The following is a 25,875-nucleotide window of genomic DNA, read 5'->3' as shown; positions in this document are numbered from 1 at the left end:
CATTCCATTGATCCCATCAAAGTGCACAACATCTCATCTCTCCCATTGCTCTCCATCTACCACGTATTTGCCCAGTCTCTCCACTTGTGCAAAAAAAAGACCTTGGAGTCTTTTTTTGCATCAACCTCATCCACTCACAAGCTAACATTGTTTAGTACTGTCAGCAGAATTCGGAATGTTGCATTTGAGCCCGTCAACCAAAGATATGATGTGTATTGGGAATAGCTGGATGCCAAATCTCGATCCCTGTTATATCCTCAAAGCCATTAAAAACAAACATGGTAGTATTCTTACTCACTATTTCCTGCCAGCTCTTCCATTCTCACACCATGACCATATATTAGCCCCAGTCGTTCAGGATTCAAATTTGCACAAAAGGCTTGAGGATTTATCAAAAATCTTCCTGACATTCCAATCGTATTGCTTTGATACCTTTTCCATAATTTTGCTGAAAGCCACTTTCCCAAATATGATTCCCATTTCATAATTCTCTGTTGCGTTTGTCTGTGCCCATTAATTTCAGTCCAATATTTTTCTCCAAAACTGTTTAGTTGGTAATTTAGTTGCCATTCCCTTTTTCTCACCAGACTAAAGTTCTCTAGTATTTCTGGAAAGTTTTCTTTGGTTTTTTTCTCTTCTGTGAATGCATAACTGAAGTATTTATTCCATAGTTCTGCTATTTCTCTGTCCTCAATTATCTGGTATGAGACTGTAAGAAAGCTGCAACTTTTTCTCTTAATTTTGCCATTGATATATTTTCAGAAGCTATTACAAGTTCACTCTTGTATACATTGATAAGATATTCTTCAGAAACCCATCAATTTCTATCTTACGCTACTCAATGATTGACCTCCCACATCCATACAATAACAGAAACACAGTCTCTGTTCAATCAGAAATACAGCACGACCTACATTAGGCCCACTTTCCGACACAAGGCCCGTAGCTGTGAATCTCATGGCATTTCAACTGCACAGCCATGTATTTTCTAAAGGTTTTGAGGTTACCATGACAACTCCCCTCTCAAGAAGTGCATTCCAGACCCCAATACACTCTGGGTGAAAAAACAGTCCTCAAATCCTCACTAAACCTTAAACCTTTCACTTTAAAACTGTGGCCTTTGACTAAAAGGTACAGCTGTTGTCTATCCACCCTGTCCATGTCCTTCGTAATCTTATCCATCTGATTCCTGGACCCCTCAGCCTTCTCTGCTCCACAGTAAACAACCAGAGCTTACCCAGCCTCTCTCCATACTGATATACTCCATCCCAGGGAACATCCTGGTTAATCTCCTCTGCACCCCCTCCAGTACAATCACATCCTTCCTGTAATGTTGCTCCTATAATTTTACACTGTATTCCATCTTGGCCTAACCAAAGTTCCGCATAGCTCTTATAATCTATGCTTTTATGTATAAAGGTTGTGCTTACGTTCCCCTATGCTTTCCCAAATTGTGCAATAACCTGTCCAGTCGCATTCAGGGATGTGTAAAGAAGCACCCTCTGAGCTACCTGGTGTGCTGTCATTCATCGAGACCTCCCCTGTCTGTTTCCTTCTTGCAAAGTGCATTACCTCATATTTATCAGGGCTATAGTCCATCTGCCATTAAATTCCCCATCTGACAATTCCACCTGTATCTTCCTGAAACATAAGGCCTTCGTTTTCACTGTCAACCACCCGGCCAATCCTCGTATCAATAACAAACTTACTTATGACAACCCCCACCCCCGTCCATATTCACAGCTGAATCCTTTATGATAAGGTTTAAAATCAGAAAACATTAGCTTATACTCCAACAGGTTTATTTGGAGGCACGAGCTTTCGAAGCGCTGCTTCTTTGATTAAGCGCTTCAAAAGCTAGTGCCACCGAATAAACCTTTTAGAGTATTACCTGGTGTTATGACATTTTTAGCTTTGTCCACCCCAGTCCAAAACCAATACCTATGAATCAGAAATAATAAGAGACACAGCACTGATCCCTGTGGTACACCATTAGACAGGAGCCTCCAATCACACAAACAGCCTTCTACCAATACCCTCTGTCTCCTACCAGTCAAGTTGATTTAGATGTAACTTGGCAAATCTCTAATGAGTCCGACCTGTTCCTGAGTTATTCTGTTCCGCTGGAGACACTTGTAGAATATCAGGACCTTCCCCCGAATCTTGCCTGCCAGTAGATTTCCATGACCCTGTGTTAGTCAGTCCCCTCCAAGTGATGAATTTTCTCTTTATTGCAGTTTTAACTGGCCTATCCCAGATCCTGCCATTATTTGCCTTGAATGTGGAATAGACAGCGAGGGAAGCGTTCTGTTAATTTCCAATGTTTCATATGTTTTATGAATTTTCTAAATGTCACTGTGACCCACCTCTCATTCTTTGAAACTCTAACGAACACAGGCCGAGTTTCCTCATCAGGCAATCTCACCATCTGAGGGATTAATCTGGAGAATGTCCAATTGCACTTTCTCTGTGGTCAGTATATTCTTTCTGAGATTCGGTCACCAAAGCTGTACACAATACTCCAGGTACAGTCCCACCAACACGCTGTGACACTGCTTCAACATGTCTTTGTATCGATGTTCTGATCTCTTATATGAAGGCGAACCAAACTTTAACTTTCCACTTACATATATTCCTCCAAACACGCGTCACATTCATTGCATTTACGACCTCGTTTTTTGAGTTCTTATAGAAACCCTTCGGAAACTCCAATCTATGCCACTTCTACTGATTCCCCATTATCTCTGCTGTAAGGAACAACTTCGAACAATTACGAAGTTTATCAAGTATGATTTCTCTGTCGGAAATGCATGCTGATTCTCTCCATTGTTGCTGTTAATTTCTAAATAGCAAAAATGCCATCCTGTGTAATAGATTCCAACAGTTTCCCTACAAATGTCAAGTTCACTGTTCTGCAGTTAGCCACACTATGTCTTTTTCCCTTTGTAGCTGTTTGGATCCCTTCCATTCGTCGGTCGTTTTTGGATCACGTTTATCCACAATAGTTTCGGGTCTCTGCAGAATGTACAGGAAAATAAAACACAGTCATCGACAGTGCAATTAATACTACTATTGGTGATTTATTTCCGAAATTTGATAGGACGTACATCTCTTTCGTCAGACTTAGCAATGCTCAATCCAGCTCCATGTTCAAGTACTACCTTGTTACTGAAATGAATTGACTTTGTCTTTACCTCCAGGAGTCCGATATGTTCACTTGGTCTTACTGGGCGATTTTCTGGCTCTTCCTCCATGAAGACAGATGCAAAGTAATTGGTTGTCTTCTTGGCCATTTCCCTGTTCTCCACAACGACCTCTCCCCTCCCGATTACAAATTTCCATATTTGACCTTGCTTTTATTTTGTTTCCTTTGAAATATCGATTGCAGATTGATGCAGTCTTTGTGTTCCTGTGTGTTAGCATGTATGTTCTCTTTTTGATTTCCTTTTTAGTTTCATGGCCTTCCCTTTTTGGATCGTTAATTTCTGAGAATTCTCAGGTTTTCACAATAGCTGGAATTCTTCTGAAGTCACTTCCCATGATTAACATATTTTCTAATTTGTTATGTTAACCATCATTGAGTCACTTTCTCACTCTTTGGTGTTTGTACCTGAAATAAATAGATGTATGTTGCAGACTTTGCAGTATTTCTAAAAACTCCTGGTCCTGACCAGTTTTTTCAGGAACAGCACAGGAGGATAAGAGGATGGAGAAGAAAATGCGGGAGCACTGCTTGGCTCTTTTCTATCATCGCTGGCCAACGAATGAGGTCCTGGACGACTAGACCATAGCGAATTCTGAGCCCTTGTTTAAGAAATGCTACAAAGATAAACCTGGGAACGAAAGACCAGTAACCCTAAATTCCAGTGGGTAGTTTACTTTAGAAGATTCGGAGAGATTGGATAGACATGCATTTGGAAAGACAGGGTGTGGTTCTGAGTAAGATTAGAATGTTGTTGGAAAAGCAGAGCAGGTCATGCCGCATCCGAGGAGCAGGAAAATCGTTGTTTCGGGCAAAAGCCCTTCATCAAATTCAGCACGGGAGTTTGTGCAAGGGAGATCATGGCTCACAACTTTGTTGGAGTTCGTTGATAAAGTGACCAGCAACGTTGAGGAGGTCCGAGTGGTACATATAGTCTAGATGATTCCAGTAAGGCTTTCAATAAAGTTCCACATTGTACGCCGCTCTGGAAGGGGGAGCTGGCAAATTAAGTAGAAAGTTGCCTTGTTGGTAGGAAGTAGAGATTAATACTGGATGCATGCTGGTCAGACTGGAGACCTGTGAATAGTGGAATGCCTCAGTGCTTGATGCTGGGACCACTACATATAACATATATCTATGATTTAAATGCGAATGTACCGGCATGATTTGTAAGTTTGAAGATGGCACTAAAACAGGCGGCATCACGGACAGTGAGAAAGGTTATCAGAAATTACAGCAGTATCTTGATCAGCTGGAGAAGTGGGCTGAGAAATAGCAAATGGATTTTAATATTGATCAGTATAAGTTCTTGCATTTTAGGAAGTCAAATCAAGTTTGGAGTTTCTTGGTGAATGGTTGGGTCCTAAGGAGTGTAGTGGAACAGAGGGAACTTGGAATTCAGGTGCATGGTTCTCTGGAAGTTGATTCAGAGGTAGACATTGAAGAAAGTTTCAGGCACACTGGCCTTTAATTGGTTTATTTCTTTGAGTATCAAAATTAGGGAGTTATGTTGCAGTTATACAGGATGCTGGTGAGGCCATATTGGTAGCATTATGTTCAGTTTTGTTCACTTTGCTATAGGAAGGATGACATTAAACTGGAAAGAGTGCAGAAAAAAATTACAAGGATATTGCCAAGGTCTCAATGGTCTGAGTTATAGAAAGAGGTTGCAGAAGCTAGGACTTTTTACTTTTGTGTGCATGAGGATGATGAGGATCATATTGTAGTTTATAAGATCATGTCAGGCATGGATAGAGTGAATGCACACAGTCTTTTTTCCCAGGGTTGGGAAATCACATACTAGAGAGCATCAGTTTAAGGTCAGAGGGGACACAATAAAAGTGAATTTGAGGAAATACTTTTCAACTCAGGAGCTGTTATGCATTGTAGCTCGGGTGCTCGTTGTTGTGGTTCTGTTCGCCGAGATGGGAATTTGTCTTGCAAACGTTTCGTCCCCTGTCTAGGTGACATCCTCAGTGCTTGGGAGGCTCCTGTGAAGCGCTTCTGTGATATTTCCTCCGGCATTTATAGTGGCCAGTCTCTGCCGCTTCCGGTTGTCAGTTCCAGCTGTCCGCTGTAGTAGCCGGTATATTGGGTCCAGGTCAATGCGTTTGTTGATAGAGTCTGTGGATGAGTGCCATGCCTCTAGGAATTCCCTGGCTGTTCTCTGTTTGGCTTGCCCTATAATGGTAGTGTTGTCCCAGTCGAATTCATGTTGCTTGTCATCTGCGTGTGTGGCTACTAAGGATAGCTGGTCGTGTCGTTTCGTGGCTAGTTGGTGTTCATGAATACAGATCGTTAGCTGTCTTCTTGTTTGCCCGATGTAGTGTTTTGTGCAGTCCTTGCATGGGATTTTTTAAACTACTTTGGTTTTGCTCATGTTGGGTATCGGGTCCTTCGTTCTGGTGAGTTGTTCTGAGCGTGGCTGTTGGTTTGTGTGTTGTTATTAGTCCTAGTGGTCACAGTAGTCTGGCTGTCAGTTCTGAAATGCTCCTGACGTACGGTAGTGTGGCTAGTCCTTTGGGTTGCGGCAAGTCCTCGTTCCATTGTCTTTCCCTTATGCATCTGTTGATGAAATTGCGAGGGTATCCGTTTTTGGTGAATACCTTGTATAGGTGTTCCTCTTCCACTTTTTTGCAATTCTGGTGTGCTGCAGTGTGTTGTGGCCCTTTTGAATCGTGTCTTGATGCAACTTCGTTTGTGTGTGTTGGGGTGGTTGCTTTCATAGTTTAGGACTTGGTCTTTGTTTGTGGCTTTCCTGTAAACCTTTGTGGTCAATTCTCCGTTCGGTGTTCTCTGTACCATCACATCTAGGAATGGGGGTTGGTTTTCCTTTTCTTCTTCTCTCGTGAATCGGGTTCCTGTGAATGTGGCATTGATGATCTGGTGTGTGTTCTCTATTTCTGTGTTTTTAATTATTACAAATACATCAACATATCTGACCCAGAGTTTGGGATTAATTTGCAGTAAGACTGTTTGTTGTGACTTTTGCATTACTGGTTCTGCTATGAGTCCAGAGACGGGTGAGCCCATGTGTGTTCCGTTTATTTGTTCGTATATCTGGTTATTGAATGTGAAGTGTGTTGTGAGGCACAAGTCCAGTAGTTTAAGTATGCCGTCTTTGTTGATAGGTTCAACGTCCTGTTGTCTGTTATGTCTGTGCAGCAGGATGGCTATTGTTTCTCTGGCTAGGGTTTTGTCGATAGAGGTGAACAGTGCCAATACATAGAATGATACCATAGATTTTTCCTTGTCTATGTGTATATTTCTGATGATGTCCAAGAATTCCTGTGTTGATTGTCTAGATTGTCTGGATCCGCTGATCAGGTGTTTCAGTTTCTGCTGTAGTTCTTTAGCCAGTTTGTGTGATGGTGTCCATGGGAGTGATACTATGGGTCTGAGTGGGATGGCTGGTTTGTGCACTTTGGGTAGTCCATAGAATCTGGGGGTGTTGTTGCTTTCAGGTTTCATTCTTTGTAGGTCAGACCTGGTTTTATGTCCATTCTTTTTTGTGTTTATCCTATTGGTGAGCTGTGGGGTGGGGTCAAACTCCCTCTTTTGGGAGGTGTTGGTATCTGCAAGTAGTTGTTGTGCTTTTTGGATGTACTCTGCTTTGTCCAGCATGAACGTCATTCTGCCTTTGTCTGCTGGTAGTATGATTATGTTCTTATCGTTTCTTAGTGATTTTAGTGCGTCCCTCCCCTTGGTGTTGAGGTTATGTGTTTGTCTTTTTCACAGACACGGAAAGAACAATACTGGCCAAGGGACTCAACTACAACCACAGGGACGCCAAGACAGCAGACTTCCTAGCAACACTAGAATGCACACTCAGGAACAATGGACTGACAGAAGAGACACAACAAACAGTGAGACAAAGTATCGTACCTCTGATAACAAGAAAAAGACAAAGACACGCAGACCCATAGTATCACTACCAGGGATACCATCACACAAACTGGCTAAAGTACTACAGCAGAAACTGAAACACCTGATCAGCGGATCCAGATACTCTATACAGTCAACACAGGAATTCTTGGACATGATCTGAAATATACACATAGACAAGGAAGAAACTATGGTCTCATTCGATGTAACGGCACTGTTCACCTCTATCGACAAAACCCTAGCCAGAGAAATGATAGCCAACCTGCTGGACAGACAATACAGACAACAGGACGTTGAACCTGTGAACAAAGACGGCATACTTAAAATACTGGACTTGTGCTTCACAATACACTTCACATTCAACAACCAAATATATGAACAAATCAACCGCACACCTATGGGCTCACCCATCTCTGGACTCATAGCAGAAGCAGTAATGCAAAAGTTAGAACAAACAGTCTTACCGCAAATTAAACCCAAACTCTGGATCAGATATGTTGATGACACCTTTGTAATAATTAAAAACACAGAAATAGAGAACACACACAAGATAATCAACGCCACACTCACAGGAATCCGATTCACTAGAGAAGAAGAAAAGGACAAACAACTCCCATTGCTAGACGTGATGGTACAGAGAACACCAAATGGAGAATTCACCACAAAGGTTTACAGGAAAGCCACACACACAGACCAAGTCCTAAACTATGAAAGCAACTACCCCAACACACACAAACGAAGTTGCATCAAGACACGATTCAAAAGGGCCAGAACACACTGCAGCACACCAGAACTGCAAAAACAGGAAGAGGAACACCTATACAAGGTATTCGCCAAAAACGGATACCCTCGCAATTTCATCAACAGATGCCTAAGGGAAAGACAACGGAACGAGGACATGCTGCAAAAAAAAGGACTAGCCACACTTCCGTACGTCAGGAGCATTTCATAACTGACAGCCAGACTACTGCGACCACGAGGACTAATAACAGCACACAAACCAACAGCCACTCTCAGAAAACAACTCACCAGAACGAAGGACCAAATATCCAACATGAGCAAAACCAATGCAGTGTACAAAATCCCATGCAAGGACTGCACAAAACACTACATAGGACACACAGGAATACAGCTAACGATCCGTATCCATGAACACCAACTCGCCACGAAACGACACGACCAGCTACCCTTAGTTGCCACACATGGATATGACAAGCAACGTGAATTCGACTGGGACAACACTACCATTATAGGGCAAGCCAAGCAGAGAACAGCCATGGAATTCCTAGAGGCATGGCACTCATCCACAGACTCTATCAACAAACAAATCGACCTGGATCCAACATACCTGCCACTACAGCGGACAGCTGGAACTGACAACTGGAAGCGGCAGAGACTGGCCACTATAAATGCCGGATGAAACATCACAGAAGCGCTTTACAGGAGGCTCCCAAGTACTGAGGATGTCACCGAGACAGGGGACGAAACGTTTGCAAGACAAATTCCCATCTCGGCGAACAGAGCTGTTATGCATATGGAATGAAAACTGTTTGAGGCAGATACATTCACAATATTTAAAAGGCATTTGGAAAATACATGGATAGTAAAATTTTAGATAGATACCGGACAATGGCAGGGAAATGGGTTTGCGTCGATGGGCATTTTTGTCAGAATGGACCAGTTTGGGCTGAAGGGCCTGTCTCCATGATGTCGGACTCTATGACTCTAACAACCATTGCTTGTCTCCCACTGAAAGTTATATTGTACTATTCAAATTCACTGTAGATATCTTGAACTCTCGCCTCCAATCTTCAATGATGTTGGACTGGACTATTCAAGAATTCTATATTGTATGCAGCCACCTTGTAAAATGCACCTTATAAATGCCATTATTCCTTAAAGGTTGCTTCATACCAAGGTTAATAATTCGTCCTTCTGACCACACAACATCAATTCCGAAATAACCTGCTCCCTAGTTTGCTTCGCAACATACGCTTCAACTCACCTCATATAAACTTACAGAACTTATTTTTCACAGCTTCAGCAGTCATTTACTTAACGCAGTTTAGATACAACTTGAGACCATTCAATGAGACTGCGGTATCCACAATACTTGCCTATCTAATTTCCAGAACATATAATGCTCAGATTTTCTGCTACCGTTTTGGTTTCGATATATAATGCACCAATATGTGCTTCTCCTTGCTATCTGTAAACTCTACCTCAAATGATACTGTGGAACCTGAGGGACATGTCTGTGTCGTTATTAGTGATAGACCTGGACAAGACATTCAGGTCGGCTCACCTCGACGCTGAGACGATCTGAAGAAATGTCCCACAATACTGGACAAGCAACAATATCCTCCTCGCTCTGTTAGGATAAGAGTTACCACATACTCTCTGCTCCCTCACACTCACTGTATATCTTTTGTAGCACCTAACCCCGAACAAAGTTCACGCTCTGTCTCCAAATAAGGCTCAGGCACTACCACTCTCACTATTGAATTCAGCATCTAATAATACCATATGGATTCAAAACTGTGGACTACTCATTAAAGACACCTAACAACTCCCCCCACCTATACCAGCACAAGTAGCAGGGTCACCCATTCCCACTCTCCCTCCATCCCTTTTGCCCATTCCAGAAGAAACAGCCTGGAATAGAATAGAAAGGGCCAAGCCGGGTAATGGAGTGCCTGCTATCCGTTCCCTCACTCATTTCCCCCCGTCATGTGGGAAGGACTCTTAAAGAGCTAGAGAGGACCAGGACGCCTCCTGTGGAGAATCTGAAACATCCACGTCCTACTGACAATGTTAAGGAGCAATGTTCAGTGAAAGACAATTCTCAGTTTAAACGCGCTGGCAGTTCCAACAACAGTCCTTCCACTTCCAAAAACAAACACAGTTACCTCACTGTACAGAGACGCAGACACAGAAATACACAGACGAACACACTCAATACTTTCAAGGATATAGGTATCCACACACGTATAAACACATAAATACATATACAGTCACATACAAATCGACATAAATACAGATAGAAACACAGCCTGAAACACAGACAGACAGATGTAGACATGCAAACACACAGATTACAAGCACATGGACACAAACACGCATTCACACAGGTACACACACATACATACAGACACACATAAACAGAGGCACAGACACACATAGACACAGACACACGCACAAACACTTACATGCAGATACGCAGATGCACAGACACTATTGTCATTAAGACACAAATCGATGTGTTTTGATTTGTAAGGGGATCAAGGATACTCGGGAGAAGGCAGAAGAATGAGGTCGAGGTACATATAAGAAATTATTGTCCGGAATTTCCGACTCGATAGGCTGAATGGCCTCAATTGGCTTATTTCCTTACTGCTCCTGCGGTCTTCTGCTATCAGGCATTCTCTTCCTAAGACAGCAGCAGAGGGTGGGTGCGATACATATTTGCTTGGAAATGGTCAGTGGGAATGTGGGATAGGTTTGGAGTCCAGAATGGATTATGTTCCTCATTATTCCAAATTATTCTGTTCTTATGTCTGAAAAGAGGTGGTGATTTGATGTTCAGTTAACACAGTTTTAAAATAACAGTCCTACAATGAAATAAGGATGACACTTTCACTTTAGTGTTGTGCTATTTGTGGTGTCCTCATCCTCAGGGAGCAGTGAAGACTCAGTTATTGAAGATATTCAAGGCTGAGATCGACTCATCTTTACTGGACAGAAGCGTCAGTGTTTATTGGGAGCAGACAGGAAATGGATGGTCAGACACAATAATCTGTATCAAAGATCTTGAGGAAAGGGAGAGAGTGACGTGGAGCTCAATTAGCTCATACACCAAGATGGTCATTCAATGTGTCGTCAAATGGAGGTAGTGAGTCTGCAAAGTGATACAGGCAGGGAAGGTTAGTGAGCAAAACTTCAGCAGAAATAACATAAGGTAAGTGGTCTATTTTGGCGTGAAAGATGAAACGAGGGTAAACAATTCAAATGGAGAGAGTTTCCAGAACTCTGTGATTCAGGAGGTTTACATGTTCTTGCGACATGAGTAGTGTGAAGTCAGTCTGCAGATGCAGCAAGTGATTTGGAAGGTAAGTGGAATGATGCAGTTTTTGGTAAAAGGTATCAGGTTTAGTTGCAGGAATGTTTTACTGCATCTGTACAGGACATTGCTGAGACCACACCTATGCACTGTGTGCAGGATTGATCCCCTAAACTAAAATAAAAATATATAATTATTTTCAAAGATTTTCAAAGAGGTTCCGCTTTCCTCATTCCTGGAAAGCCGGCCTTTTGTTATGGGGGATTATCAGTTTTGATCTCAGCTGAGAAATAGTATTGAACCATCCATGACTTTCTGAAAAGTGTATCAGCTGGATGCATATTATCTCATGTCAGGGAGACTAAAGCTAGAGAATAAACTTTAAGAAAAAGATGCATTGATATTAATACACATACTATGAAGACACCTACCAATATTTACAAATTACACTGACACATGTAAGCATGTCATCAAATTATAAAGTGGGGACAATTTTTTTTGTGATTGGAAGGAATTGTGTACAACAAGAGCAATGATGCACCTGCATATAATCCATAATCAGGTTTTCCAGAGAATGATTCAGTTAGATGTTCAGTTGACAAAATTATATGTTCCAACACAGAGAAGGAGAAAAATGTTCCCTGTCTGAGAAGGAGCAACCGATTGATCCCTCTCTCTTACTTTGATCCGCCAGATAGCAAAGTGTGAGACCATAAAATCCTTGCGTCATCTTTACCTCTTGTGAACGATTCCTGGTGACGACTCATTGGAATCTCTCCACTCCCTGAAACGAAGGTAATTCAGCCAAATCCCACTGTTCCAGAAAGAAATCCCACTACCAGTAGCTTGCGTGAGCAGAATGACTTCAAAGGCAGAATAACATTTGGGGCACTCATTTTACCATTTTGTTATGAGTTCAAATTTCTGTGTCTCACATTTTTCTAGCAAATGGCCTAGTCTAAGACCTAAATCATTGGCCACCTCACTAATCTGGTGCATTTAAGATGGGTGTAAACAATGGAGAAGTGGGAGTGGAAAAGGACATAGCGACCCTTCAACATTTGTTGGAACACAAATGAGAAATTATCAAAGAGCTGTTTAAGTGGAAATTCCCTTCCCCAGAGGATTGTGGTGCCTAGATATTTGCATTTATTCAAAGCTGTTTTTGTATGTAGCAAAATGGTATACAGACAGAAACGTGCTGCTGAGACCAAAAGCACATGGAGCAGTGACAAAATATCTAATGGCCCACTCCTGCTGCTCGGTCCTGTGTTGCAATGTTCTATTCAACTCCTCACACCTCCTGCAAGGAGCAGATGGAGGCCACTTGCTCCAATACCTGGTCAACAGTAACACAGGATCTCATTCAGTCCCTCAAGACTGTCACAGATGGTTTGGTGTCCGTTGGAAAATGTTATTTAGTTCGAAAGACGCCTCTGGTCTCTTGACAGTGTTTCCTCTCTGCAACTTGTGGTTCATTTGTTGGTGATATTACAGACACAGATTCACCGTGAGTACAGTCCCCATACCTCAACAAGAGCTGACTCACAAAATACTTTACCCTCTTTGATTGCAACACTCAATAAAAGAACATTCAGGAAAATTACAGCTTTTAACTTTGCAATTGCTGCATATGAGGACAAAAGGAACAGGATCAGGTAATTCGGATGATCAAGCCATTGCAGAACATCATGGCTGATCTACTGTTGTCATTAACTCCTCTTTAATGCCCAATTCTTCACCCCTTAGCTGTCTGACAGGTCAGAAAACCATCTAACCCCTCCTTAAATGCTTCCTTAGCTTCCTTAGGTCTCCAGCCCAGATCAGTCCTGACAGTGATTACCTTCTGTGAGAGGAAAGCACTCCCTACGCATACACCGTCATCTATTGATATGAACAAGAGGCGAACACAGGGACTCAGAAAAGAGCGAATGGAATTGATACCAAATCAGTATTTGACTGAGGATGGCATCGGGACCACCTACTTATTTGAGCTGAATATGGATCAGGTGTAACTTTCCAACTGGACGGGGTCTTTCAGAACACAAATAAAGAGGTTTAGGAGTCAGTCACCAACAATCCTCTCAGTTCCAGGACATCTCTCCAGAAGTCCCTCAGGTTAGACTCCTCAGCACAAACATCTTCAGCTGCTCTATCAATGTCTTTTCCCATTATAAGATCAGAAGTGGGTATGATTACTGAAGATCACACAATGTTCAGAGCATTTTGTCCCCCATCAGCTCCTGAACCATTCTGTGTCCATGTGCAGCAAGACCCGGTCAGCATTCCGGTTTGTGTTGGTAAAGTGTCGGTAACATTTATGTAACAGCATGGCCCAGACACTGCAGATTTTCACAGTTAAAAGAGGAGCTCATTCAGCATCTCAAGATAGTTGAACACTGGTATGAGCTAGCATTCAGGAACAGGAAGAGTGACAGCAGGTTCAATACTCCTGCCTGTTACACAGGAAGAAGAGTGGTCTGTTCAGTACATCGAGCTCTTAAAAGGAGCAGGTAGAGCCCAATCAGACATTTAAACCTATCCCATGAGACCAGGAGAAGGCTATTCATCCCCACGAGACAGTTACACAGGAATAAGAGGGGGTCATTGATCTTCCAACATGAACAACCAATGAAACCGAGACTGCACTGATACAGGACTCCATGATGTAAATCATGGTTCCATTGTTTGTAGTACGTGTGCTGCTTTAATATAGTTTGCTGGCAATGAGGAAGGAAGCTAAATGATTTGTGCCAAGTTTCAAGGAGGTATTTTCCATCGCCGAGAAGACACACCCATGTTCTCCATGGAGGTCAGAATCTGGTGGGAAGAGATAACTGTTTTAGCATGAGGGTATTGTGGCTTCTGTAGGGATTGAGGATAACGTGACTTTCAGTGCAGGACCATACACCAAGTGCACTGTATTAATGTGGGGAGAGTTTATTCAAACACTGGCACTCTGTCTCTCTCGTGCGACAAAGGAATTTGGTGTGGAGTGAGGGTAATATTCTCAGAGGCTCTTATACTATCGACAATCATGCAACCAGAGTAAAAAAAGAAGCCATGGAATTTTTCTCCGTATCAGTGTCTATTTAGAACATCGTGAGTGACTGTCCGTCCACCTCAAGTTTCAAGGCAATCGCCTCTCATTCTGTGACAACGCCAGAGATTAATCTTCACTATCTCTTCATGGTACCAACATCCCAGGGATTAGTCTGCTGAAAGTCCATTGCACTCTCTCTGTGACAAGGCGATCATTCCTTATAAAGGAGAGAAAGTCTGTCCACAATATCCCAAATACTGGCTCAACAACACTCTCAGCGATGATCACAACAACACTTTTTCCTCTTAGACATCTCCGTTTCTTTCCTGTGGTGTAAAAAGACTTTCCTTCTCACTACAATGCTGGAAAGAGTTAACACTTTTATAATGAAGGTATTGTTGCTGCTGTCGGGATTATGGATAACACAACGTTCATTGCAGGATCACGCACCAATTGAACTGCATTAATGTTGGGAAAGTTTATTCAAAGCCTGAACCTCTCTCTTTCTCTCTCTCTCTCTCCTCTCTTTCTGCTCTCTTCCTTTTTCTGTCTCAGTTGAAATAGGGAGTCGGGGTGGTTGGGTGGAAAGTTCTCAGAGGCTCTTAAACTATCGAGAATCGTGCAATCTGAGAGAAAAAAAAGCCATGGAACTTATCACGGTATCAGTGTCTGTATAGAACGTCATGATTGATTGTCCATCCGCCTTAACGTTCAATGCAATCGCCTCTTATTCTCTCACTGAGCTTCACTCACTGCTCATGGTGCCATCATCCCAAATATTAATCTAGTGAAACTTGAGGGAAAGTCTATCCACAGTACCCCAAATACTGCCTCAACAACACTCTCAGGGATTGCCAAAAAACATATTTCCTCTCACTTAGACCTCGCCATTTCTTTCCTGTGCCCGAAAAATCCAATCTTTCTCTATGCACCATGACTGACATGGAATTTATAAGTCCCTGACATCTGTACGTCAGCATCAATAAAGCCAGCACCAGAGATCCCAATGGAGATGTGCATCACTCTCAGGGAGAATGTCACTGAGATTGAACCTAAACTCGGGGATGGTCACGGACCTGAATGGGAATGAGATGGAGCAATACAGAAAACAGGCAGAGAAAGGGAGCTCTCTTTACTTCTGTTCTTCTCTCACAGGATGGATGAAGGCCTGGGCAGGGCAGCATGTTATGCAGATCTTGAACTGAGTGGCTGATTCAGCTGTTCCACAGGACAGTAAAGAGTAAATCACATAGCTATGGGTTTGTAGGGTTACAACACAGAATAAATCTTCCTGCTTAATTGCAACCAGCAACAGAGAAAAGATTTATACCATGCAGTAATCTGTGATAATTCTAGAGTCCAAATCTATTTAAAGTAAAAATTAACAACTTTATTACTTAAAGTATAACAGAGAATAATAAACGAACGACTATTTACAACTTCTTCCTCTAAACTGTCATTTACCTTCCCCCTCCATAATACTAGTCCGATAAGAATCCTAATTAAGATTTAGAAAACAAAGCTTCTTATCTCAAAACCAGGAAGCTTTCGGTTCTTCTCCACATTCCTGCCTCCTTTTCTTCTTGGGGACTCTGCTTCACCAGTTACTAATCAATAAAGGTATCTACAGGAGAGCTATTTTTCAGGCAGTCTTAGGATGCTGGCAACTTGGAAGTTCTCCTCTCAACTGTTCAATTTTCAATATTTTTGTACCACCAAACTATTGGATTTTATCATTGGCTGTTAAGATTGTCAATATAATAAATTGAAACTTGGTAGGTGGGTATTTTGGGTTATAATTTAAAATGGTTTGCTGAATTTGTTTTCATACAATAAGCTAATCAGGTTGTTCGAACAAATGTTACATTATATCTATTTTTCAGAACTCTTGGTGCTGTCAGGTAGTTATTGTTGGTTTTTAATTCTCTAAAAGGTACAGTACACCCACCTGTTCATCACAGAAGTCACATGGAAACTTGACAATGGTAACATGACACATTGATTTCCCGAAAGGACTTGCGGAAGCAGATTGGTTTTTATAACAAATGATAATGGTTACTTTTAAACTCCCCAATTTCCTTCATGAGATATCAACAGGCCATTATTCTGTGGCTCCAGATTATGAGTAAATGGCTTGCCCACCATAAACTTTCTTCCCTTATGTGCAGAGAACAAGTTAAACATTCGCAACAGCAATTATTTATTGACGGACATGTGGTCACAAGGAGCGTGAAAATGTTGCATCTGGATTGAACAAAGGCACAAATGGTTTATTCAGATATCGCACTGAGACGGAGGACGTAACTGGGAAATCAAGTTGTTGATATTGGACAGGACTGTTGAGTGGGGAGGACATAGAGATGTAAATCTGTGAAGGACAAAATGGATTATGGAGTTTGAGAAGAGTCTGTTTCCTTCTCGCATATCAGTGAGTAATTTATAAATCGTAGTTTGATAGTTATAATATATAAGGAAATGAATTTTGGTTTGGAACTGAAGATATTGACTTACACTTTCCAAAATGTACATATCATGCGCAGAAATTCAGTTCAACCTGGTTTAGCAGGCAAATATAATGACTTACCAATAACACCAACTATTGCGAGGATGGGACAGTAACTACCTTGAATAATTCAAAGACTATTCTGGATCCGATATGCAAATGATATCCAAGGCTGAGAAAGCCATTAAAGACTCAAGGATAAAGTCCTGTCCATTGTTGGAGCATTTCCTTCTAATGTTCTCAGAATCTGATCCATTGTTGGAACATTCAAGTGTAATGTTGTCAGATTCTGATCCATTGTGGGAAAATTCCAGTGTAATGTTCTCAGATTCTGATACAGTGTTGAAACATTCCAATCCATGGTCCTCAGATTATGAACAATTATTGTAACACTCCTGCGTAGTGTTCTCAGATTCTGATCTCTCCTCCCCCTCTCTGGAGCTGCTGATCCCTGTTAGTGCTGTCATTGATGTTCCTACTCAAACTATGGGATAACACATTGAATAGAGTCCATTATCTTTCAACGATGGAAACTCTCCAATTGATAATTAGGATCCATGGAGGTGGACATTAATTACAGTCACTGAACAAATAGCTTCATTTAAGCCCTTTGAGTTCAATATTGATTTTATTAAAATTCAAAAGAATGTTTACTCATTTAGCTTAGGATATATTGGGGTTGATTGAGGGAAGGAATATTGGAGATGGTAGATTGATTAAGTGTAATCATTCAATCTGCCTTGGATATGGGAGTAATGTCAAAGGATTGTCAGGATAAACAAGTTTCTCCAAACCAAAATTCATTTCCTTATATATTATAACTATCAAACTACGATGGAAACAGGCAGTCTATAACTACTGATCAGAGATCATAATGTCAGTAAAGTATGGAGACAACTTTTCTAGTCCATAATCTGACAGGCAAATGTGCCTAGGACAACATGAGTTATAACAGACAAATGGAATGTATATTTTAACAGAGAATATGATGGTTAGTCGAGGATCAGAGAGGGCAGGTGAGGGTCATGCTGTTAATGTTGTCGATGTCAATCAGCGGTGATTAAGAACTATGCACTGGTTTTCAATTTGAGTGTGATTATGATATTGGGGACATGGCTGCAGAGACTGGAGGGAGGGAACATGATATTCCCAGTCATCAGTATTGGGATGTTACTCTTTATAAAGAATAAGAAGATCAAATTCCAGGATACATCGACAATGAGGAATGAGGAGAGCCAATATTAACCATAGAACCAGAAGACACTGGAGCAGAAATTTGACCTTTCAGCCCATTGAGCCTGCTCCGCCACTTAATGATGGCTGTTAAGATTCTCAACCCCTTTCTTCCGCTTTCTATCTGTAAACTTGCATCCCTTTTGCAATCAAGAACCGATCTGTCTTAAATATACTCAATTAACTGGCCTCAACAGCTTTCTGTAGTAGTGAATTCTCTAGATTTATCACTCTCTGGCTGAAGAGATTCGTCTTTATCTGTGTTTGAAAAGGTCTTCTCTTTACTCTGTCCCTTCTGGTCCTAGTCTCCACTCCGTTGGAAATATCTTCCCAAAATCCACCCTGTCCTGGTCATTCAATACGACTTCCTTCTGAATTCTATCAAATATAGACCCAGACCCCTCATAGGTTCTTCATATGTTAAGCTTTTCATTCCACAACCTGCAGGTTTGCGTTTCAAGATCCTTGGACTAGAACCCTCCCACTGCCCTCCCCGCCACCCCTCCCCCCGACAAGTCTTCTGAACTTGCTCGATATTTAGAAAATCGTCCATGATTTTATTTTTCCTGGCAAACCGCATGACCTCACACTTGCCCACGTTATACTCCACCTGCCACTTCTTTGCTCACTCCCCTAACCTGTGCAAATCCTTCAGCAGGAGAAAGTGAGGACAGCAGATGCTGGAGATCAGAGTCAAAAAGTGTGGTGCGAGAAAAGCACAGCCAGTCAGGCGGACTCTGAGGAGCAGGATATTCGACGTTTCCATCATAAAGCCTTTATCAGGAATGAAGTGGGTGGGTGGAAGGGGGTTGAGAGATGAATGGTAGGGGCTGGGAGGAAGGTAGCTTGGAAGGCGATGGCTAAATGAAGGTGAGTGGTGAGAGTGGAAGTTGGAGTGGATAGATGGGAAGGAAGATAGACAGGTAGAATAGCTCAACAGGCGCTGCTCAGTTTGAGGGTTAGATCTGGGATAAGGTGGAGGGGGGAGATGAGGAAACTGGTGACATTGCGCTGGATACCTTGTGGTTGAAGGGTCCCAAAGTAGAAGACGATGCGCTCTTCCTCCAGAGGTCTGGTGGCTAGAATGTGGCAGTGGAGGAGGCCAAGAACTTGTGTGTCCTTGTAGCGGGAGGCGAAGTATTCAGCCGCAGGGAAGTGGTGTTGTTGGGTTTGTGATGGAGACTGATCCCTGAACCATTCCCCAAGTTGACATCCAGTCTCCTCAGTGTAGAGGACACCAGGAGCAATGGAGAGAGTAGATGAGGTGTTTGGATTCACAGGATCTTCACTGGCTGATTGGAAGGATCCTTTGGGGCCTTGGATAAAGGTGTGGAGGATGTTGTTGGCACAGGCTTCATACCTCTTGCAATGGCAAGGAAAGGTGCCAGGAATGGAAGGTGGCTTGTTGGGGTGTGGGAGGGGGGACGTGTGAAACTAACGAGGCAGTCGTGAAGGGAATGGTCTCTGCAGAATGCTGATAGGAGTGGGGAGGGAAGGATATCTCTGGTGGTGTGGTCTGACTATTGGTGGCGGAGGGTGATGCATTGCATCCTGAGGTTGGTGGTCTGGAAGGCGAGCATCAGAGGGGTGCTACTGCACCCTTCTGCAGCCGAACAACCTCTTCGATGCCAACTATCCCTCTATTTCATCTTTGCACTGTTTGAAAACTTAGCCAGAATTCCCTCAGTGCCTTCATGTAGATCATTAATGCACAAAGCGAATTTTGTTCTTCCAACACTGAGTCTTGAGGTAAACCACTTGTCACTCGATATCATTCAGAGAAGGACACTTTTATCCCCACTCTCTGCTTTCTGTCATACAGCCATGCATCTATGCAAGCTAGCACCTTGCCTGTAACACCAGGGGCACTAATCTCTCTCAATAGCCTCCTGCATGGCACCTTATCAATGGAATTTAGAGAAGCAGGTGGATAACATCTATTGGTTCTCCTTGGTCAAATCTGCTCGTTACATCCCATTAGTATTCCAGCAGTTTTGTCAGGCATGACCTCCCATTGATGAAACAATGCTGACTTTGCAAGATTTTACTAAATACTTCCAAGTATTCAGAAATCCCATCCTTCACGATGGATTCCAGGATGTTACTGACAACCAAGGTTAGGCTAATCAGTCTGTAATTTTCCATCTTCTGCTTAACTCCCTTATTAAATGGAATGTCACGTTAGCAATTTTCCAGCCTTTCCTGATTTTAGTCATTCCTGAAAGATTACCACTTTCACTTTCACTACCTCTTCAGCTCTCTCCCTTACAATGCTGGGGTATAGTCCATATGGTTCAGGTGATTTATCCAAATTCAGACTATTCAGTTTTCTACCATGTTATTCTTGGTGATGACCATCATACTCAGCTCTGCCCTCTCACTCTCTTCAATTTTTGGAAATTACTCGTGTCTTTCATCATGAACATTGATGCAAAGTTCCTCATTCATTTCTTTGTTTTCCGCTACTGTTTCTTCAGCATCATTTTCCAGTGATCCATATTCCGTTTTGCCTCTCATTTGCACTTTATGCATCGAAAGAACCTCTCCTAATAGAAAGTCTCCTTTCTATTACTGATTAGCTTACCTCCATATCGAATCTTCTCTGTCATTTTTTGCCCTCTGTTAATCTTTGTATGTTTTCCAATTCTCTAGTTTCCCACTCCCCCTCACCACATTATACGCTTGCTCTTTTGCTTGTATGCAATCCCTGACTTCCCTCGTCAGCCCTGAATGTCTCATCCTCCCTGTACTATGCCTCTATTCCTCGGCAAGAATTTCTGCTGTGTCTCCTGAATTAATCTTGGAATCTGCTGCCATTGCTGTTCCCCTGTCTTTCGTGCTTGACCACTCTCCCAGTCAATTCTGCCCAGCTTCTCCCTTATGCCTCTGCAGTTGCATTTATTCAGCTGAAATACTGTTATCTCTGATTCAATCTTTTCTCTGTCAAATTACAGAATAAATTCGTCCATGTTCTGATCATTGCTTCCGAAGTTTACCTTCACCCTAATCTCCCTTACGAATCCTACATCATTAAATGCAGTATCATCTGTTACCGAGTGGACTCCACTAGAAGTTGCTCCAACAAGCCATCTCATAAATATTCCTAAATTTCATTTTCTTGCGAACCACTACCAATCTGATGTTCCCAGTTCCGCTGCATACTGAAATCACCCATGCTTACTGCACTTTGCCTTTCCTAAACAGCTTTTCAACCTCCTGGTGTATCTTGTGCCCCAGCTCCTGACTACTCTGTGGAGCCCTGTACAAGACTTCAGTTTTGGTTGTCTTTCCTTTGTGGTTCCGCAATTCTACCCACGGAGGTTCGACACCATTTGACCTTCCTTCCTTTCTTACTCTTGATTTAATTTCATTTCTTACTAATAATGCAAATCCACTCCCTCTGCCCACCTGCCTCTCTTTTCGCTAGGATAAATATCCTTAAATATTCTAGTTCTAGTGCAGCGTTCTCTCAAGGTCAGATTGCAGGTTGAGGCAGTAGTTCGGAGGCAATTGCAATTATGATTGGGAGCATTTACTACGAGAAGAATTGAATATCAGAACTGACTGTATACGGCTCTGGTCAGACAACATTTGGAGTATTGTGCTCAATTTAGAGCTCCCAACCTCAGGAAGGATGTGCTAGTCCTGGTGCGTGTTCAGAAGATTTTCACGAGAATGGTCATAGGAATGAAATGCTTATTGCATGAGGAATGTTTGAGTACTCTGGGTCTATACTTGATAAAGTTTGAAAGAATGAGAGGGAATGTAATTGAAATAGACAGAATACTGACTGACCTGGAGTGAGTGGATATTGATAAGATGTTTCCATTGGATTAGAATCCGAGGGCACAGACTTAGATGAAAGGAAACACCTTTTAGGACCTTAAAAGGAGAAAGTTATTGAACCATAGAACGGTGAATCATTGAAATTTATTGCCACAAAAGTCTGTGGGGGTAGTTCATTGAGCATATTTGAAACGGAGATAGATAGTTTTTGATTATCCAGGGGATGAAGGGTTATGGGGAGAAGGTCGGAGAATGGGTTTGAGAAACCTATCAGCGATGATTGAATGACGGAGCAGACCCGATGGGCTAACTGTCCTAATGTATGCTCCAATGTCTTATAGTCTTCTGGTCTAAACCTTAAGGAAGTAAAATGTATCTCTGAGAAGATAGATTCATGTTCTTCATGAAGGTCAGAAGTTGTTGGGCATAGTTAACTCTTTTAGAATGAATGTATTGTGGCTGCTGTCGGGGTGGTGGATAATATGACATTCAGTGCAGGATCACACACCAACTGCACTGTATTAATGTGGGGAGAGTTTATTCAAAACTTGGACTTCTCCTTCTCTCTCTCAATGGGGAGTAGGGGTTGGAGTGGGTGGACGTAACGTCCGCCCAGGCACTTAAGCTATCCTGAATCATGCATCCTGAGTGAAATAGCAGTCATGGAATTTATCACATTCACATTGTTTGTTTGGAATATGAGGAGTGATTGTCCATCCCTCTCAGGGTTCAATGCAATCACCTGTTATTCTCTCACAGTGCTACAGATCAACCTTCCCTCACTCCTCGTGGTGCCATCATCGCAGGGATTAATCTGGTGGAACTCCTGTTCAGTCTCTGTGGCAAGGAGATCACTCCATATAATGGAAAGAAAATCTGTCCGCAATACCCCAAATACTGCCTAAACAACACTCTAAGGTTTGATCACAATAATTCATTTCCCTCAATTAGCTGGCTCCATTTCTTTCGAGTGACACAGGAAAAAATTCATTTACAAGGCACTGCTACTGATGTAGAATTTAAAAACATCCTTACATCTGTCGGTCAGCATTAATAAAGGCAGCACCAGAGGTGCCCAAGGAGATGGACATCACTCTTGGGAGAGACTCAATCACAAAGAATACATCTAAAACAGTGAATGGTTACCTACCTGAATGGAAAGGAGCCGTTGGAATATGGAATGCAGGCAGAGGAAGGGAGCTGCCTTTCCTTTTGTTCATCCCTCACGGGATGTGTGCAGCCATGGTCAGATCAGCATGTTATGCCGATCTTGAACTGAGTGGCTGTTTCAGCTGTTCCACAGGACATTAAATAGTAAAACAAATTGCCGTAGGTTTGCAGTAAACAGTGACTTGACCAGAGAAGGATGACCAACTGCCTTCACTATTGGGCAAAAAGCAAGCTGATATCAACAGATTATCATTCTATGGTTCTAGAATACGATCCAAAGACGTGACCCACCATATACTCTCTGCCCATCTTTCAGATTTGTACTGAGAACAAGTTAAACATCTCAAGTGCAATTATTTTGCAATGGACAAAGGCACAAATGATGGTTTATTCAGGAATTCAGCTGAGGCTGAGGAGGAGACTGGGACGTCTTAATGGTGGTACTGGACAGGATTGATATGTGGGGAGGCTATGGAGATGTACACTTTGCAGAGAAAATGAACCAATGAGGTTGAGAACAGTGTGTTTTATCCTCGTGTATTGGTGAGTAATTTGTAGATACTAGTTTGCTCGTTATAATTTCTAAAGAATGGAATATTTGTTTGGAGCTGAAAACATTGACTTGCACCTTTCCAAATTCTGCATATAAGCATCGATTCAGCTCAGACCATTTCACTAAACAGACAGAGTGACTTACCAGGAGCACCAACTATAGCAAGGATAGGATAGTAACCAGCTTGAATCACCAGCAGTACATCTTCAATCCGCGATGTTAATGATATCCAAGGCTGGGAAAGCCAGTAAAGACCAGAGGATAAACTCCTATCCATTGTTCGAACATTCCAGGCTAATGTTTCCAGATTTACATCTCTTCTGCCCTTCTTTCTGAAGCTGCTAATCCCTCTTCCTGCTGTTGGACATGCTCCCGCTCACACTATGAGGTAAAACACTGAAAGCATTCCCTTATTGAAAGAAGAGAGAAACTCTCTAGGGAACACATACGATCCATGGAGACTAACATAATTACAATCGCTGAACAAATAGCTCCAGTTAACCCCTTTGAATTCAATGTTACTTGATTAAAATTCAAAATAATTTTGAACATTTATACATTCTAGGTGTGATATGTGAGTGTAACTGAAGGGAGGAATGTTGAAAATAGCAGATTGATTGTGTGTAATCATTCTTTCAGCCTTGGATATAGAAGTAATGCCAGACTTTTAACGGAACATAAACATGCTTCTCTGTTCATAAATACAACAATAAAATCCATAACTACTGATCAGTCATTGGAAATTCAGTAAAACATTGAGAAAACATCTGTCATCCATGATCTGAGAGCAAAATGTGCCCAAAAAACTTGGGTTACAACAAACAAACGGCATGGATACGTTAACAAAGAATTGCATATGGCAAAAACCGTTCAGAAATTTTATTCCAGGATTAGAGAGGGAAGGTGTGGGCCATGCTGTTGATGTTACCGATGTTAAGGAACTGCGATGAAGTGTCATTTAATGGACTTCAATTGCATTGTGATTCTGATATTGGGGAAAACATAGAAGACAGAGAGGACTGGGGCACAAGGCTGATTAGACTGGGTGGAGGGACAGTGATGTTCCCCATTTACCAGAATTGGAATTTTACTTTTTATAACTCAGATGAAGAACAGATTCAAGAATGCATCTACAATAAGGAATTAACAGAGACAATATTAATTAAATGCGTTTATGCAATATAAAATACAGGAACAAAACGATTTTCTGCACACACCAATATATGCAAAGTACAAAGAGATAAGGTTGTAAAAATACACTCCTGATATTTAGCTATATAAAGTGAAATGTGAATTACATTACTAGGAAAGTGGTGTGCAAACATTATCAATCATTACTTGACCCACAGCTAAGATCGTGCTTTCACCTCTGTCAGTGAGTCCCCTCACTGAGATTCTCTGGCCTCGTCTCTCATACAGTATTGGTGAGGGGGGTGTGTGGGGGCGTGTGTCGTGGAGGCGGGGTGGTGGTTATCATTTCCTGCTGCTCTTGGCACAGTCTATTTAAAAACTCTGCTTTCTCCATGGAACCAATCTATTGGCCTAATGAGTTCTGTTTAGCTGTCCGTAACCCAGCTCTCACTCCGTGTCAGTAAATCCATTAGTATTCATTTCACCCTATTATGTGGGTCTATGTCATAGACCAGTATAAGGTCTTTTACTGACCTTAAAAGGCCACACGTTTGAAGAAGGTCTCAAATTTTAGGGAACGATTAATAGTGCTGGGGAGTTGGCTGACAGTTAAAAGTATAGCAGCATGCAATAAAACAGGAAGCGGACAAGAAATACAAAAATTGGTATTGTGCGATCGGGGATAAGTTATTACATTTACTTCCAGTTATAGGTGAACATTGAAAAGCAAGGTTTGTGGTCCTTATCAAACACAACGGATATTGAGTGAGGATAAGTACTTGATAGGGACTCCAGAAAGAAATAAATCTCACAGCGCATGTCATGTGAATATGCTCAAAATGTACTTGGATAGGGAAGGAAAGCCAGAGGACAAGGTGTGAATGATTATGGCATAGAAGGAAGAACCATGTTCAGAGGATTCTGAAGTTGGAATTCCTCAAATTAAAGGGGAGCATAAGCTACTTGTCTAAAATTGTGATTATTTATTGGACACACTCATCTAATTGTGCATAGTGTATCTATAGGAAATGTTGTTACACTTAAACAACGTCCTTTTGGGCATAATCCTCTCAAGTTGGCACAGGTTCTGAAGGAGATTGAATGCGTGCCCTAAGATGACAAAATCAACATGCATTACTTTGACTTGAAATCACCCATAGTCATGGTGCCAAAGCCAAATGGTACCCAACGATTATGGGTGGACTATCGTAACGTCAATGCAGTTAAAGAGATTGATGTATACCCAGTTCCATGGTTGGAAGACTGCATTGAAAATGTGGGACAAGCAACTTACATTTGGTATGAAAAA

This window comes from Chiloscyllium punctatum, chromosome 6 (genome assembly GCF_047496795.1).
Source record: "Chiloscyllium punctatum isolate Juve2018m chromosome 6, sChiPun1.3, whole genome shotgun sequence".
Taxonomy (NCBI): Eukaryota; Metazoa; Chordata; class Chondrichthyes; order Orectolobiformes; family Hemiscylliidae; genus Chiloscyllium; species Chiloscyllium punctatum.
Note: the sequence above shows the minus strand (reverse complement) of the source record.